This window comes from Phascolarctos cinereus, unplaced genomic scaffold (assembly GCF_003287225.1).
Source record: "Phascolarctos cinereus isolate Bilbo 61053 unplaced genomic scaffold, phaCin_HiC Scaffold_4;HRSCAF=312, whole genome shotgun sequence".
NCBI classification, from domain to species: Eukaryota; Metazoa; Chordata; class Mammalia; order Diprotodontia; family Phascolarctidae; genus Phascolarctos; species Phascolarctos cinereus.
The window spans coordinates 195,233,504-195,252,866 of record NW_027555847.1 but is presented as its reverse complement, the minus strand read 5'-3'; the positions used below and the strand labels follow the sequence as shown (position 1 = coordinate 195,252,866).

General features: G+C 37.3%; 1 protein-coding gene across 1 annotated transcript in view; it reads right to left on the bottom strand.

The window, feature by feature from the left end:
• The window catches only part of TEK (TEK receptor tyrosine kinase), a 115,601-nt gene that overhangs the window by 79,503 nt on the left and 16,735 nt on the right, over positions 1–19,363 (bottom strand). The window lies entirely within an intron of this gene.

Genomic DNA, 19,363 nt, shown 5'->3' with positions numbered 1-19,363 from the left:
GGTGAATAAGCTACCCTTGCTGAGATCAGATACTTAGTCAATTAATAACCATTCTTTGGTTGAAATTATGATGACAGTGCACAGTCCAATTACGCCTGAAAAGTCTACACAACATCTAAGTTGCACAAATCCACATGATATAAGCATTTGCCTTCTCAGAATTCTCCTCTTGAAAACACTAATTTCTTTTTTTTTTCTAATTAACAGAGGAAATAGAAACTATTTCTTGTTTAATCCATCCTCTTAAAAGAAGAAACAGTAGGGGTAAGGGAAGCCTGGAGTTACTAATGATTAGTCTTGACTTCAGGATATAGAATAGGAGATAGAATCACAAGGCCAAAAATGTATAGTATATCAGAATAGAATAGAATAATATAATGTAATGTAATATAATATAATGTAACTTAATATAACATAAAATAACTACATACAACAACATAATAAATATTAACAAAAGAGAGATGTGTGAATACAAACTGATTCAATTGAGCACCTGCCTTTTAATCTCTTTCAGTGGGTAAGGAAGATAGTTTAATAATAAAAACATTTACTTTTGTATTTTTTAATTTTATATATTTCCTTTAAATTTTCTAATTCATCATATGGATATGAGGGGAGGCAAGTAACAAGTGATAATGCTATTTCTAAAATGTCATATAAAAACAAGTAACAATTCTTGGATTCTTGCAATTCAAAAAACTTTTGTTAGAATACTTTATATTTTCATACAAATCAACAAAAATTTCTGCAGTGTATTTTTGGTTTCAATTGATGATAGGTTTGCTCCTGTCAAAGGTAGTAATTTCATCCTGTTTACTATTTAGCGGGAAGGATGGCAGAGTCCCTATTTAAGAGTAATATAAATTACATTTTTTGCTGTGGTCCACTTCACTGTACATGTAGTTGGCAAAGGTGGAAATGGAGTGAGTGCCAAAAAAGCACCAAAAAAAGGTTGGAATTATTTCCCATTCCATGACTCTGACCATGCCCTGTTCTAATGCTTTTTGCCTGCCAATTTCACCTATGTCTTCCAAATCTAAAGTCACTGAAGGGAAAAGGGGAAATAGGAAAAGGTTGATAAAGAAGAAAGCTGGAGTGTCTCAAGAACAACTTACACATGCTCAAAAGTAGCCATGAAGAACAAAAGCCTCTGAAAAGAGAAAAAGATTACCACCTTCTTTCTTTTTCTACCTTAAGCACTATCTCAGTGTAAAAGACACCTCTGCTCTTTCACCCTCATTCATCTATGGATTTGTTCTAAGAGAATATCTTTCAATGGAAGGAAGTACTGCACTTCTTTGCTTTTGGTTTTTTTAGGCAATTGGGATTAAGTGACTTGTCCAGGGTCACACAGCTATTAAATGTCAAGTGTTTGGTCTGAGGCCAGATTTGAACTCAGGTCCTCCTGACTTCAAGGCCTATCCACTGTGCCATCTAGTTGCCCTGACTGCATTTGTTTAAACTTAGGTGTGATCCAACTTTGGCGCCAAAGTCATCTGAATAGTATGCCCAAACTCTGGGAACTATGCTAAGTGCCTCATATAGGAATGGATTTATTTAATGGTGTTAGTTACACAAAACATGGAGTTCTATTTAAAATAAGTTAATTATTAATTTGTCCTCCACAATATTCCTATTCCAATGACTCATTATGGCATGAAGGTGACCTTGGGCTCCTGGAGGCTTTGCCAGGGATGTGTAAACACTGGTGAGTTCTACTAAAAGACTTCAAGCATGATCCCAGTGACAGATGGCAGCTAGTATCAGAGGGCCATTCTAGCTAATAGACTGAGGGTTAACCTTGACAAGGTGATTAATTCTTTTGGCCATACACATTCACAGGCACATATATTTGTATCACTTAGGTGGCTCCTAGGGGCTATACAATAAACCAAGATTCTTCCATGGGTTAATGAGAAGCTGGAAGGAAGTTCTGTAGCCAAAATACCCATAATAAAACATGTAGATTTATCACAGGATGATTCCAATTGGTACTCTCCTATCCCAGGGAGACTCTGAAAATATGACTGTAGGCGATCCATTCCAGAATCTAGCTTCTACAAAATTTCCTCTCCTAAATTGGCCAGATTAACCCCAAGGAACTAGTCCACTTGCTATGTCACTGACTATCTTATCATCCTACCAAAAACCATGGAACAAAGCCTGAAATGGAACTCGGGCTGGAGAGCTCCCATGATGGTATTCAGGGCAATTCCTACTTTTAATTTATTATCCAGTTGACTTCAGTGCCAAGGTGGGATAGAACCTATATTAAAAATAGGAAGAAAACAAGGAAAACTTCAGCATACATAGATCAGGAATTTATGTATGAATGCATATGAGTGATGGTTAGTTTTATACTTTTTTAGTGAATTCAATTCAATGTTGCTTAAACACACCTATAAAACACAAATGACTGTTCTAGGAGGTAAGGTATATATAGGGGGAAAATGACATGATCCTTACTTTTAAAGAACTTATCATCTCTACTAGAGAAGATGGAATACACAAACAACTATAAGAAAGTTGGAATAACATAGGGACATCTGTTCAGTCATTCCAGTCATGTTCAACTTTTCATGACCTCACGGTTTTCTTTGCAAGGATACTAGAGTGGTTTGCCATTTCCTTCTCCAGCTCATTTAACAAATGAGGAAACTGAGGTAGAGGCTTAATTGACTTGCCTAGGGTCACAGAGCTAGTAAGTGTGTGAGGCCAGATTTGAACTTAGGTCTTCCTGACTCTAGGCCCAGCACTCTATTCACTGCACCACCTAGTTGCCCAAGATGACATTAGGGAATTTCAATAACACAAAGGAGTAGAGTATGAAATGAGCCTAGAAAAATAGTTTTGAGCCATGTTGTAGGTGGCCTTAAATGCCAAGCTAAGGAATTTATTTGGTAGATAAAAAGGAACCACTGAAACTTATTGAGTAGGGTAATGATATGATAAGCTTTGTGGATTAAATAGATTCTTTTGCCAAAAGAGTAAAAGATAGTTTTAAGAGGATAGAGACTAGAGTCAGGGTCTAGACAATAGAGTTGATCTTTGGTAGTAGTAATGATAGAAGAATGGAAGGCATAGATGTAAAAGATACTATGGAGCTAGAATCAATAAGACTAGGTGATTGATTATTTGGGATCAGAGAGAAGAAAAAGTTAAATATACCTTTAAGGTTTTGAGTCTGAGTGCCTAGGAGGATGGTAGCACAGTAAGCAGAAATACAAAAATTAAGAGGAGGCACAAGTCTCTGAGGAAATGATGATTTCATTTGCAGACATGTGTTTAAGATACACTAGGACATCTAAGCAATGATGTCCTACAGACAATTGAAAATGATGGATGGAAATCCAACCTATCAATAGTCATATAAAAATGCTCTAGATCATTAACAATTACAGAAATGCAAATTAAAACAACTCTGAGGTCTGCCCTCACACTCATCAGGCTGACTAAGCTGACAAAAAAATGGAAAATGAAAAAGTTTGGAGGGGTTTTGGGAAAACAGGATCTATAATGTACCGTTAGTGGAGCTCTGAACTGGTCCAGCCATTTTGGAAAGTAATTTAGAACTATGCCCAAAAAGTGATTAAATTGTGTATACCCTTTGACCCAGCAATATCACTACTAAGTCTATATCCCAAAGAGATTAAAGAGAGAGGAAAAGGACCCACGTGTATAAAAATAGTTGTAGTATAATTTATGCTATTAATAATTTTTTGTAGTAGCAAAGAATTGGGAAATAAGAAGATGTCCATGAATTGGGGAATGGCTGGACAAGATGTGATATAGGAATGTGATGGAATACTACTATGTTATAAGAAAGAATGAAGGGGGTGGTTTCAGAGAAACCTAGGAAGAATTATATAAACTGATACAGAGTGAAGTGAACAAAGTCAGGAAAATATACAATGACAACAATACTGTAAGAACAATCAATTCAGAAAGACTTAGAAATTCTGATCAACACAATGACCAAGCACAATCCTAAAGAATTCATTATGAAAAATACTACCCAACTCCAGATGGAGGAACAATGGCCTCAGAATGCAGATCGAAGAATATTTTTTCCTTCCTTTTTTTATTGTACATGATTAATGCAGGAATTTGTTCAACATGGATCCACATAATTGTAATGGGTCTTGTTTTCCTTCCCTTCTTAATTGACAGGGATGATAGGAGAAGGAAGGATTTGGAACTGGAAATAAAATAAAATTGAGTTTGGGGAGCAAAAAAAGAAAATGATGAATGGGACCTCAAGAGATAGAAAGAGAGAGAGAGGGAGAGAGAGATCAAGGTTAGTGATAGTGTATAGAAGTCGATCATAGAGGTGAAAGCACAAAACTGACAAGATTTCCAAGGAATAGAGTTTATAGAAAGAAAAGAAGAGGGGTGAGAATAGAACTTTGGGGATTCTCTACATTTATGGAAGGGGAAATGAAAGAGAAAAGGGAGAGAGTAAGAAAAGTTGTAGAATCAGAAGCACCCTCTTTATAGCTAGCTGCCTTGATGTAGGCCAAAAGAGAAAAGAGTTTTAAGAAAGAAGAGGTGGTCAAGTATGTCAAATGATGCAATTTAATGAAGATGACGGCTGACAAAAGGCCATTAGATATAATAATGAGAATTTGGAAATCACTCTAGGCCTTTGAGAGGGCAGTTTTGCTAGAATGAAGAGGGCATAAATCAAATTGGAAGGGGTTGGGGAGTGAGTGGATGATGAGTAAGAAGAAATTTGGTATTGACCAACATCTCATGCCACATACCAGTACAATCCCTAAATGGGCACATGAATTAGACATAAAGGGTAAAAATTCATAAGCAAATTTGAGGAGAAAGGAATAAATTACCTTTCATATCTAAAGACAGGGGAAAGGTCTATGCCCAAACAAGTAGTAAGGAGGATCATGGAAGATAAAATGGAGCATTTTGATTATACGAAATTAAAAAGGGTTTGCACAAGCAAAGCCAATCAGATTAAAACTACAAGGGAAATAGGTAACTGAGGAAAAAAAACCTTTGCATTAAATTTCTCTGAAAAAAGTCTCATGTCCATGTTATATAAGGAACTGATTTAATTGTATAAAAACAAGAACCAGCACCCCCTAGATAAAGGATATGACCAGGCAGTTTTCAAAGGAAGAAACCCAGCCTATCAACTAACATATGAAATGACATTTTAAACCATTAACAATAAGAGAATTGCAAATTATAGCAACTTTGAGGTTTTATGTCACGCCCATCAGATTGGCAAAGACGACAAAGAAGGAAAATGGTAATTATCCTATGGAAGGACATGTATTCTAATGCACAGTTGTTGGATAGTCTAGCCCTTCTGGGAACCTATTTGAAACCACATCCCCCAAATCACTAAGCTGTGCATACCCTTTGGCTCAATGATAACATTTCTAAGCATGTATCAAGAGGTCAAGGAAAGAGATGAAGGACCCATATATGCAAATATATTCATAGCAGTACTTTTTCTTTTAGCAAAGAACTGAAAAGAAATCAGGTGATTTGGGGAAATGATGGAATAAATTATATGTGAATATAATGGAATTCTATTGCATCATAAAAATGATTAAAGGGATGGAATCAAAGAAAACTGGAAGGAATTTAATGAACTGGAGCAGAGCAATGAAAATGACCAATCAAAACTCCAGATGACTGATGATGAGATATTTTTCATATCTCCTGATTGAGAGGTGACAGATTAGAAGTTCAGAATGTTTTGAGTAACTACACTTTGTTATGTGGGAGAACTGTTTCGGTGGGAGAGATGGGAGAATAGCAGGAAATAAATGGTGGCAATATCAAGAAAAAGAAAGAAAGAAAACCATATCAATTAGTCATTAAAAATAAATGGAAGAGAGCAGGACATTCAAAAGGGAACACAGACATGCAGGGCATTATTGGAACTACAATGTTAAATTATATACATTGAAATAAAATCAATTTTTGAAATAGTTCCAAATAGTTCAATAAATAACCACAATAGGGATGCCAAAGTTGGTAAGAACAATGGTAGGACAGAATTTGGATAAAGAGGCTGCGAACTAAGGGCTGAAGTCATTGACAAATGTGAGAGTGTCTTCGAGATAGTGCTTAAGGAATGATGAGAAAGAGGAGGAATATGGCACAAGTAAATCACATAGACCTAAAAAGAGCAGAGGATGCTGAATAATGCTAACAAATTGATGACATATCAATTTGATGATGGCAATGAAGATGGGAGGAATATGACAACTGTATGAGGAGAATCATTTATTGGTTTACAAAAGAAAAGTAATTCTATTAGAAACAGTGAAAAAAAGATTGGAGGGAGAAGAAGATATAACCATATGTTAAAGAGTATGGCTGATCTGGATGGAGATGAGAGAATGAGAAGAAATACTAGGAGGAAGCATTTACATCTACAGGGAAAAAGAAAGCAAGAGTTTAAGTGACAAACGTGTTGGACAATAACTTACACAGAAGTGACTGCCAATCTGCATCAGTGGAGGGATTTACACACTGGGAAGGGGAGAGCTACAGAATCTTATTTTTAGGGGAATTTACAGAAACTAATGAGCTCCAAGATTCCAACCAGATTGTTGTTGTACTCATAATTATCTCCTATATATGTTACTTAACTATGCCTCCCCCTAGCTACATAGACCATATTGTCTTGGAATTGCATACTATTTTGTATCTTTCTGCCTTAAACTAGTAAGAGGGAATAATGGCGAGACAAGCTTCCAATGAAAATATCATGCCAGATGTAATTCCTCAGTATTGGCAAAGAAAATTAATTCAAATAGTTAAAAAAAAAGTCAGCTTTGGATGAGGTCCAGAGCAATCAAAACTCTTGTTATGAGAAGAAGCAACTGTTACCTACAGATTCTGCCATCATTATATCACAAAGAGAATGTGTTAACACACATTTCTCTCCTGAAAAATGTACTAATAAGCTAGTTTATTTTATGTTTACTATTTGTTCTGCCATTATTTCTACAATAAGCCTAAGCTGACAAAACCTTTTCTAAGAGCCTATAATATACTTTAATATAATTTCTCAGAGTAATGTTAGGAATCATAGAATCATAGCTTTAGAGCTGAAAGGGGCTTTCAAGATCCTTTAGACCACAAGTGTCAACCACATAGTCAGTAACCTGCCTTGTATCCTACAACACTCCCAGTGCAACTGGAATTAAAATGTAATTGGAAAATATTTAACAAAATAAATAGAAATACAATAGAATATAGATAACACTAATATGTGGTTTTCTAAGTCAATATGCAACCAGTAGGGATTCTTATGTACCATTTAGTGATCTTTTTTCTGTTTGAGTTGGATACCATGGATCTAATCCAAATCCCTCATTTTATGGATGAAGAAACTAAAAGCTAGAGAGATTAAGTGACATGCTCATGATCATATAGTTGGGAAAAAGTATTAGATTTGCTTTTCAGAGGACATGATTTGAACTCATGTCCTCTGAAAAACAAATCTAACACTTTTCCCCATTATACTGTACTGATTCCCTGTTGAGGTAAAACTGTGGTCATATCATAGCCGGATGACAATGGATAAGACTATGAGTAAATTCATTAATTAGTCATGTTTATATACTTATCATAAAAATTAATCATTTGGTTTAACAAGTAAGATGTCACTCCAGATTAAAGTCATTAGCATCTGTAAGTAGATAGGATGTATGAAATTAACACCTGTAAAATTCAAACATCTGTCCTTTTAGAGCAGGGATTCTAACTCAGTCACAATTTTTTATGTTTATGTAAAGTGCTATCTTATAAAGTAAGAAATATTAGCGAATAATTATCCTACATAGTAGAAATATTAACAAAACTCTGGATAATTTGCTAATTTTTATTATGGCCGTTAGGTAATATTGAATCATCAGCAATGGTACTGTGTTTCCAAATCATTCATTACTATGAACTTTACAATGCTGTTCAAGTTTGTTTGCTGGATTTAAATTTTCTTGCAGTAAATATTTCTTAAATTTGACTTGTATGAAGTACTTACTGTGTACAAAATGCTATACTAGGCAGTAGGGAAAATATAAATTCTAGAAGGATCTCATGCCTTACAGAATTTCCAGTCTGGTAGAAAGATAAAACATAAACTTAAATGACTAGAATATACAACATTATACAATAAATAGAATTAGAACATCACAGAATTTAGAGTTGGAAGTGCCTCAAAGATCAGGCCAACTCCCTCATTTTACTGATAAGAAAACTGAGGCCCAGAGGGAGTGTGCAACTTTCCTGAAGTATACACAACTAGTAAACAGCTGAGCTAGAATTAAAACAAAATGCCATATAGCAGAAAGAGGAGTGCTGGTTCCCAGCAGAGGGTGATCAGGGAAGACTTCATGGAGGAAATGCTATATGAGTTGGGGTTTAAAGAATGTGAATAAAAGCAAACAAAACAAGAGTAGCAAAGACATTCTATATTTAGGGGACTGCATGTACAAAAACATACAGGCACTAATAATGTTCAGGGGGCAGAAAGTAGTCCACTTTGGTGGGAATATGAGTTTGCATAGGAGAAAAATATGAGATAAAGCTGAAAAGTACATTATGTGCAGGATGGAGAGGGTGTTAGGTTTTGGAGGGCCTTAAAAGCCAAGTGAAGAACTTCGAATTTTAAACACTTAGAAATCAATTAATCAATAAACAATTTATTAAGTGCCTACTATGTGCCAGGCACAGTGCTAAGCCCTGTGGATACAAAAAGAAGCAAAAGTAAGTACCTGCACAAGGAGACTGTAATCTAGTGGGGGAGATAACATGCAAACAAATATATGCAAAACAAGCTATATACAAGATAAATAAAGGAAAAGTACTAAAATTAAGAAGGGGTAAAGAAAAGCTTCCTGTAGAAATTGGGATTTTAGTTGGGACTTAAAGGAAACCATGGAAGTTAATAGTTTGAGCAGAGAAGAGAGAGTGTTCCAGGCATGAGGGACAACCAGAGAAAATTCCTGGAGTTGTGAGATGGAATGTCTTGTTTGTGGAACAGCCATGAAGCCATTGTCACCGGATCAAAGAAATAAGGTGGAAGAAGACAAGAAAGGTAGGAGAGGGCTGGATTATGAAGGGCTTTGAATGCCAAACAGATCATTCTGTATTTACTCCTAGAGACAATAGGGAGTCATAGTGTTTATTGAGAAGAGGGTTAATGAGTGACTACGAAAAATAACTATTATCTTGATGGTGGCATGAAGAATGGATTGAGGTGGAGAAAGGAGAGGTGAGAAAATCTATGTACGCTATTGCAGTAATCCAGGTATCAGGGTAGTGGAAATGGAAATAGAGTAGGAAGGGACAGAAATGTTGCAGAGATTGAATCAATGGGACTTGGTAACTGGATGTGAGAGGTGAGGGAGAAGTAAGTCACAGGTAACAAAGGTCCCAACATAGTAGAACACATAGATGGTGGTGCCATGGAGAGAAAGGCTTGTCAAAAGGAAAATAGGTTTAGGAAGAAAGAAAATTAGCTCAGTTTAGAGCAGATTGAATTTAAAGTGCTAGTGGGATATCCAAGTGGAGAAGACTCAGACTGAAACTATTCGTTCTATCTACCTTTTCAAGAACTGAGGAAAATAAACAAACAGAAACCCAACCTGGCTGTTCTGTTTCTAACTTCCTCTTGCCATGCCTATCCTGTAACAGACATTGTAATATACTCTGCTCATTTCTTTTACCTAAACAGTTCTTGTATCCTGAACTTCTGCCTAGAGATGAGCATAAATTGAAAGCAGGTCAGAGAGAACCAAACTTCTGCTTAAATATAAGGAATGTTCTTAAATAGGGGTGCTGATTTTTTGTGATTGCACTACTAACTTTTCATTTGATATAAACTCCAAAGCATCAGAGGAAGGGACCATGTAGATCCTGAGAGATCATTATATTGTCCCCTGCTAAGAAAAAAAAAAGCAAGCTAAGTGTTGGAACAGGGTGTGGCTGATTAAATCTCCATAGATAAAGAGAGTATGGAGAAGAAGAGGATCACTTGCCAACTGTAAACTCTGCGGAAACACCCACAATTAGCACTGTTAACATTTGTAACAGTTTATGTCCTCTAGGTCAGAGGTATCAAACTCTCAGCCATAGCTGCTAGATGGCCTGCAAAATTCTTAAGAGCAGCCCAAACCTGATTAAAGTTTAATTAGGAGATGTTTAGCAAAATAAATAAAACTACTGTGCAATATAGATAATGTTAATTTGTGTTTTTCTAAGTCAATATGCAGTCCACTGGGATATGTTCTACTGTTAGCTATTGTTTCCATCTTTATGTCAAATGCAAATTTGATAAATATGTAATCTATGCTTTTATACATTGTGAACTTTGAAAGAAGTTTCCATAAAGTGGTAAAGACCGAAGTCAGATTGCAAAAAAAGTCTGGGCAGAGTAGGTGGTAAAGAAATTGAGTCCTTGGGCACAAACACATTTAAACATTTTTGAGTGGGAAAGAGTAGGAAAGAGATTAGTCAGTAGCTAGATGGAGTTAAGGCAGTATAGTGGAGTAGATGGAATGCTGGGCATGAAGCAAGGAAAACCTGAATTCTAAACCCCACCCTGAGGTTAGTGTTAATGAGGCATCTGTGAGGTTGGACTGGGGAGTGGAGTGGAAATTACATCTTCATTTTTACTAATTTCACATTAATACACACAGGTATGTGCCTCTGAGCAAAGGACAACTCTGGACCTTAACATCCTCATCTGTAAAATGAGGGCATTGGAATAGGTGACCTGGAAGGTGACTTCTAAATCTATAAACCTATAGAAACTTTCTTTCTTTCTTTCTTTCTTTCTTTCTTTCTTTCTTTCTTTCTTTCTTTCTTTCTTTCTTTCTTTCTTTCTTTCTTTCTTTCTTTCTTTCTCTTCCTTCCTTCCTTTCTTTTTAAAAGTTAAGAAAACTGGAACATATTTGTAGGTATCTGGGGAAGAGCCAATGGAGGAAGAGAGATCGAAGATATATGAGTTAGGAGCTATGATTGGTGGAATAAGAGGAAATAGGATCAAGGGCACATATAAGGATTATTGTTAGAATTTGTAATATTAAGAAGGAATATTCCATACTAAAGGAAGTGATCATTCTACGATGTTCTGAGAATGAAAGAAGGGCACTGAGATAACTAACAGGGGATGGCATTAATCTTCTCAGTGAAATAAGGGGCTGGCATTTGCTGTTAGTATGTGTTTGAAGGGGCAAGGGTACATTATGGTTGCTGGAACTCCCAGAGAGAGAAGTTGCTTTGGCACAGATGTTGTGGGAGCAAGATAAGAAATTGATAAGAGTAGATTAGAAGAAATGTTAGGCAGCACCAAGGGACCAATTGAAGCTATACATCATAAATTTGTATTGAAGCAAGTATAGTCTTTTGATATGTGACCTACTTAAATATGCATTTAATATCATTTCTACCTGTAATTTCATTATTGCAGGGAGCCCCCAATGTGAAAAATCCCTTTACTGGTACAAAGTGGCATGTCCTGCATAATTTATTTCTTGGAACAAGAGTTCTAAAGGGGTCTGTGAATAGATTTCAGGGCATCCATGAAGTTGGATGGGGGGAAAATTACATCTTCTTTTTCAAAAACCCCTAACTAAAATTTAACATTTCCTTCAATATGTTAAAACATTATTTTGAGGAGAGGGGTCTAGACCCTTAAAAAAAATGATTAACTGTTCCTGTCTTAGAGAATTGCTGGAGGGTATGAGAAGTTCAGCAGCTTGCCCATGATTTACACATCTGAATGTCATAGAGAAGTCAAATCCAGGGCTCCCTAACTCTAAGCCAGACTTTTTGTTACTCTTCCTCTCAGCATATTTATTGCTATACTGTAATAAGTATATAAAAATGTTTGACATACCATACTACAGTATACTGACTTGAATCTATTTTCCTGTTTTCTCATGTACAAATCTAGTGAAGTTACAGGTAGTCAAATCCTGATTTGTTCATGTATTTAATTATCTAATCCAGTGGTTCCCAATCTGTGTGCAAACCTTTCATGGAGGTGGTGGTAGTGGTGGTGGGGATGGGGAGAGTGTCAAATTTATTTCAATGGCTTGTGAATCCATGTGCATACCAAGCATTATCTCATGCATCTTACCCCTTTCCAAATATATGCATATGTTGTTATGATAGATAAAATATAAATTCATTTAAAAGTATATTTGAGTGAATATTTATTTTCTCATCTGATGCATACTTGTAATAGAATTATTATGTGCAGTTCTGTGAAACTTGTTGATATTAAAGGGGGATCTTCAACCTCGAAAAAATTGGGAACCACAGGTCTAAACTTTGGCCAAGGACAGAATGATTATGATGAGATGAGAACAAGTAGCCATATTTGATGTACAAAGTGCAGTGTTTGATGAAGTCTCTCTATTAACAATTTAGATCAATGTATAATAATTTATTCACGGAAACTACATTTATTTCTTGGCCGTTCTACATTAGCAAAGATTTGAATTTCTCAAAGTATTGGTGTGGATATCTTTCAAATGATGCTGCTAAAATGCTGTATTTTCAAAAGTCTACTACGTTGCCTCAGAGTGGGATTCATTATAGCTTTGCTAAAAGAGCACAAGCTCTGGTAGGTCCTATGAGGCTGAATCAACTTTGAGTATGGGACAATACTGAGTATCCATCCCTCTATTCACTGTGTCAAGCTTCCTATTGATCCTATGTTATAGCAGGCCCCCAAGCTAATACAATCTTTAGTTGTGTTCTGAAAAGCATGCTCGGGACTAGGGAGGTAATATAATTCTGCTGCACCCTTCTCTGCTCAGACCATATGTGGAATATCATATTCAGTCCTGAATGCCACATTTCAGGAAGGATGTTCATTCACAAGTTGGTGAATATACTAGTAGGGAACCAAGAAAATCAAACTTTGGAAAATTTTCCCAGTGAGGTTTAGGCAAATGACTTAATTCTCAATGTCTCTCCAAAGAAGATGTAGGATGCTTTGCAGTAAAATACATAAATAATCCATGTTCAGAACAACTAAGAAAGCTTGCCAACTTTTTTTTTTGTCATAGCTGTAAATTTTTGAATAGATAGAAGTATATAATTAATACCGGAAAGTCTCTCAAAACAGAAGATTCTGACTTCAAATTACTCTCCCCTGGGAGGTGTGTCAGGCTAATTTCCCAAGGTGGCGATGCCAGCTTCCCTTCCCGCTTTCCAGCCAAACCACGGCCCTTATCTGTCCTTTGGAGGGAGTGGTATCCTTTCCCTGACTTCCAAAGCCAGCAATCTTCCACTCAGGACAGATACTATACACTCTACTCAGCTTATAGTGTAAGCTGCTGGAAAGCTTTTTGTTTCCAGGCAATAGGTGTAGCCTTCAAAGAAGGAGACTTTTCCAAAGAATTTGTGGAGCAGTGTGTGAACTCACTTATGAACTAATCTCTGATGTGTATCGGGAGACTATATTATGAATCACAAGATCCTAATAGACATTACCTAGTCCAAAGCTTCTTAACCTGGAGTTTGTGAACTTATTTTTTCTTTTAAAAATATTTTGATAACTGTATTATCATGTGGAAATATAATTGGTCTCCTTTGAAATCTGGTGTATTTTAAGTATTTAAAAAATGATTCTGAGAAGGGATTAATAAGCTTCACTAGACTACCAAAGGATCTGTGACACACAAAAAGTTAAGAATCCTGCTCTAATCTTTTTCATTCACTTTTCAGGTGAAGAAACTAAAACCCAAGAAGTTAAAGTCACACAACAGTAACTGATAAAGCTCAAATTTGAATCCACCTCTTCTGACTCCAAGTACACTTTCCACTACAGCATGCTGCCTCATTTAGTGTGTGGTAATGCCCAAATTATGGTGTTTTGGGGAGCTATAAGGAAATTTATCCCCAAATGTGTCACACTGGGGAAATGCAACTTAGCAGAGGTTCCTTCCTAAACTGTTTTCCTAATCCCTTCAAAGTAACATTTTTATGGTGCTTTAAGGTTTATAAAGTGCTTTACAAATATTATCTCATTTGATTCTCACAACAACCTTGAGTGAGATAGGTGATATTATTATCCCTATTTTCCATGTAAGGAAACTGAGGCAAACTGATATTAAATGACTTGCCCAAAGTCACATAGCTAATTAAGTATTTGAGATAGGATTTGAAATCTGGTCTTCTTAGACTTTAGACCCTACACCTATGCCCTGCACCACCTAGCTGCCTTCTATCCTATTTATCTTCCTCAAGATGGCCTCAACCTCTATTATTGTTTCAATCTTCTTTCCTAGAAGAAACAACCATATTTATATTCCTTTTCTTTTAAGACTCAAGAGAAGCTGTGTTTCACTTTGGGAATTGTTTGGAGCAGGGCTGGAGAAATTAACTTGTAATTCCTGGATCACTCCTCTGGGCTACTTGCCTTTTGAGAAGGTAGGATTGCACATAGCCTATTGAGGTGATTTGAAAGGATAATGAGGGAAGTCTCTCTTGCTCGCGCGCGCTCTCTCTCTCTCTCTCTCTCTCTCTCTCTCTCTCTCTTTCTCTGTGTGTGTGTGTGTGTGTGTGTGTGATTTCAAGTGAAGGGCACTCCTTATGAGGGAAAATTCTTAACCAATGCAGATCACAATTATTCTGTGACTTAAAGTCTTAAAGAATTGCATGGGGACACTGGAGAGGTTGAGTGACTTTTCTAGAATCACAGAGCCAGGATGGGACTTGTGCACATCTTTAAATTCCAAAGCCAGCTCTCTGTTTACCTCACCATGCTCCCTGTCTTCCTTCCTTAAGTCATATCCCCAATACCTATGTGTATATAAATATATTTATTATATGTATGCATAATTTGTATAAATCTGCATCATAGATTTATATAAAAAACCTATAATGTCTTGAAATTCTCCCATTGGCATGTCATTTCTTTGGGTTGGCTTCTCCTGTGAGCAGTTGTTTAAAGAGCAAATCCCTCCTAGGAAGGACAAGACTTTGATGTGAATAGGTTTAGAAGAAGGTATGGGCCTGTGGCCTGGAGGGAGAGAAATCTAAGCAAATTGAGATGTGGAGCATCAAAAGCAAATATCAATTATTTGACAATTTGGCCCAGAATTGGGCCCATCAAGTAGCACTGCCTGACTTGTACCTGTAGTAGAGTAGTGAAGAAAACGAACATCACAGAGGAGGATAAGAAACTTCAAATGGGAATCACATCTATATAACACCAAAGAAATGGACTGCTTTTCATTCCTTTCATCACCTCTTGCCTATCAATCAATAATTATTAAATAATAGCTCCTGCTAAACTCTGAGAACACAAAGACAAAAAATGACAGCCCTTTTACTTAAGGAGCTTATATTCTATGGGGGAAATGACCATGGGTAAATTTCTCCATTTGGGGAATGAGGCCAGGCTGGGCCTATGATTTTATTGGTATAGGGCATGATCCATCTACTATAGCTGATCAGCAATTCAGCTATAATTTATAGATTTCTAAAGTTGCCTGGAGGCACTGAGAGATTAAGTGACTTGCCCTGAGTTTCACAGCCAAAAGTATCAGAGATGGTAAACCAGGACTTCCCGACTCCAAGCCTGCTCTCTGGCCACTATGGCACCAGTGCCTCCTGCCTTTCATGGCTCCCTCAAATTTCCCTATAATTCTCCAAAACATGATCCCCATTTCCTACCACTATTTGATAATTCGCATGCACATTAATTGATTAGTCTTCCTAACTCCAGTTTCTACCCTCTCCCCATCGTATACAAACTGTCAGATATTAGTATTCTTAATGTACAATTGATCCACTGCTTAACAGTCTTCATGGACTACCTCCTATCCCTTGCCTGTTGAATAAAGTCTAGACTCTACAGCTACTTGGACATGGGGAATTGCTTGACTATTCTAATGGAGGAAAGGAAAAGAAAAGAAAGGAAATTAGAGGGATTTGAAAATGATTTGATGATAATAAAGATAGATAAATAGAGATACATCTAAATACCAGCTACGCTGGGGGAGGGTGCTATCTCAGAATATCGAGAAGAGAATTGTGCTTAACTGTCTGCCTACACTTCCTTGTGGCAAAAACCAACAGAAGCCAGGAAACAGGCTAACTGTGAATGCCTGAAGGTTCCCTGTGCTTCCTTGCAAAATCCTTTGATTTTTGCTAGGGCTCCTTGCAGGGCTGACCTTGTCAGGAAATGAATTTGCTGTATGTGCAAGTAAGAGATTTTAGAAAAGAAGATTCCCAACCAGCTAACAGAAGTTGGGGAGAAGGGTTCAGAGATAAGCAGATGCTCCAGCTGAGGCAACAAGGTCTGTTTATTTAGCCTACTGTAGGGCCTCTGAAATGGCTTGCTTATTTTGCATCCATGGAACATTATTATCCAGACAGGCTAGCTCAGCTGGTTACAGCATGGTGCTGATGAGGTTGATATGAGTGTTCGTAGACTCTTAAATTTGGTTCTTTTAGAAACCGACTAGCTCAATGCAAGCTTCTACAGCATCTTTGACAGGCTATGTTCATTAACTGTTATATTCAACAAGCATTTATTAAGTATTTGCTGTGTGCCTGACACCATACTAAGTACTAGGGATGCAAAGATTATGGCAAACCAGTCACTTCTCTCAAGGAGTTTTACATAGAACTAAGTGAAACAAATTATACACAGATAAGGAAATAAAAAAATACATATACAAAGTTAAAAGAAAGTACCCAGCATAGGCATCTTGTAGCAAGTGGCATAGTTGAGCTGAGCCTTGAAACAAGCTATGGTTTCCATAGGGAAGGCATTGGGGACAGTTTGTGCTAAGGCACAGAGACAAGAAATGGAATATCATGTCTGAGGAACAAGTAGCACAGTCTGGATGAATTGTAGAGTGCATAAATAATAACATACAATAAGTCTGGAAAGGTAGGCTACAGATAGATTGTGAAGAGCTTTAAAAGTCAAACAAGAGGCATTTGTATTTAGGCAATATAGAAGTCACTGGGGCTTTTGATCAGGGGAATGACTTAGGCAGACTTGTTATATAGGAATATCATTTTGGAAACTATGTGAAGGATGCATTGGAGAAGGGAGAAATGAGGTACAGAGGCCAATTGGGAGGCTGTTGTAATAGTCCAAGTAAGAAGTGACAGGAGCCTAGGGTGATAGCCATCAGAGTAGAAAGATGGGCACACATACAAGAGATACCGTGGGGCCTGATTAGACAAGATGTGGTAACTGATTTGATAGTGGGGTGGAGGAAAAGTAAATGGTGGGGGAGAAGAAAGAATCCTGGATAAATCCAATGATATGAACTTAGGTAACTGAAAGGATGGTGGTGCCCTCAATGCGACACTTTAGGGATACTGAGAGTTACTAAGTTGGAAATACTTTCATCCTTTATAGAACTCCTCACTCTCATTCACTCTATAAATCTAATCAGTTGCTAAATCTTTTCATTTCTATCTCCACAGCATCTTTTTCATATAACCCTTTCTCTTCAGTCAAATAGCCACCACCATAGTTCAGGGTCTCATCACCACTCACCTGGATTACTTTAATAGCTTCCTATTTGATCTCTTTGCCTCAAGTTTCTATCTATTCCAATCTATCTTCCATATAGACACTAAAGTGATTTTCCTAAAGTGCAGATATTGTCACCTTCCTTCTCAATCAACTCCAGTGTCTCCTTGTTACTTCCATGATCAAACGGAAATTCTTTCATGTGATTTCCATGTTTGTTACAATCTGGCCCCTTCTTAACTTTCCAGTTTTCTTAAATGTTGTTTCCCTCCATGCACTCTATAGTCTAGTCATACTGTCCTATTTGCTGTTTTTCACACATTAGGCTCTATCTCCCATCTCCCTGCCTTGGCACTGGCTGTCCCCAAGCCTAGAATGTCCTTCCTCTTCACCTCTATCTCTTGGAATCTCTCGTTTATTCAAGACTAAACTCAAGCACCGTCATCTACAAGAAGGCTTTCTTGATCTCCTCTGGACCCATCTGCAGTTGTCTTCCCTCATAAAACTACCTAGGTGGCACAATGGAGAGAGTGCTGAACTTGATTTCAGGAAGACCTGAGTTCAAATCCTGCCTCAGATACTACAGCTATGTGACTCTGGGCAAGTCATTTAACCTCTGCTTACCTCTTTCTTTATCTTTATCTCTAAAAGAAGAATGATAATATCTCCCAGGGTTGTTGTAAGTATCAAAAGAGATAATATTTGATTTGCAAACCTTTAATCACCATGTAAATATTATATGTAGTCAACTACCCTCCTTCCCATACTTAAATTCTCTCTTTCTCCTTTACTCTCTCTCACTGGAAACACAAAAAGGGCCTTCATATATATTCTGTGTATTGTTATGTGTATTCAGGTTGTCTCCCTTTTAGGAATGTAAACTCCTGGAGGGTAGGAACTGTTCTACTCTTGTCTCTTTTCCCCCAAAGCTTAGCCCAGTGTCTGGCACATTTTGGTGTTGTTGCTGTTCACTCATTTTTCAGTCTTGTCCAACTCTCTGTGACCCCATTTGGGAGAGGTTTGCCATTTCCTTCTCCAATTCATTTTACCAATGAGGAAACTGAGGCAAACAGGCTCAAGTGACTTGCCCAGGGTCACACAGCTAGAAGGTGTCTGAGGCCAGATTTGAACTCAGGAAGGTGAGTCTTCCTAATGCCAGGTTCAGCACTCTATCCACTGTGCCATCTAGATGCCCAGCACATAGTAGGCCAGACACTTGAAACTTATTAGCTATGTGACCCTGGGCAAGTCACTTAACCCCAATTGCCTAAAAAAGTAAAAAAAAAAGTTAACAGAGAAAGAAAATTCTCCTCAATAGTCCCTTCCAAGAAATTTGTTTTCTAACTCTTTAATTTCTGTGGTGAATTTAGTAAGAGCTTAATAAATGCTTGTTCCTTTCCCCCATCTCTAACCTAACTATCCTAGTAAAGAAAGATGTTTTGTTCCAAGAATTGTTTTAACCTAGAACAGTCACTAGGGCAGCTAGGTGGCACAGTGGAATAGAATGCTGGGCCTGGAGTCACAAAGACTCATCTTCCTAAGTTCAAATCTAGCCTCAGACACTTAGCAGCTGTGTGAACCTGGACAAGTCTCTTAACCCTGTTTGCTTCAGTTTTCTTATCTGCAAAATGAGCTGGAGAAGGAAATAGCAAACCACTCCATGCTTCTTTCATATTGCCTCCTTAATCTGGTTGAGTCACTACAGAATCTTGGTTCCAGAGTGCTCTGAGATTCAGTACGATGGAAGGAAAAGAGTGGGACGTGGACTCATGTCCTGCCTCTGCTAACTGTGTGAGTTGGCAGGCCTGGGCCTCAGTCTCCTCCCCAGTAAAATGAAAATTTCAGATTAGAGGACTTCTC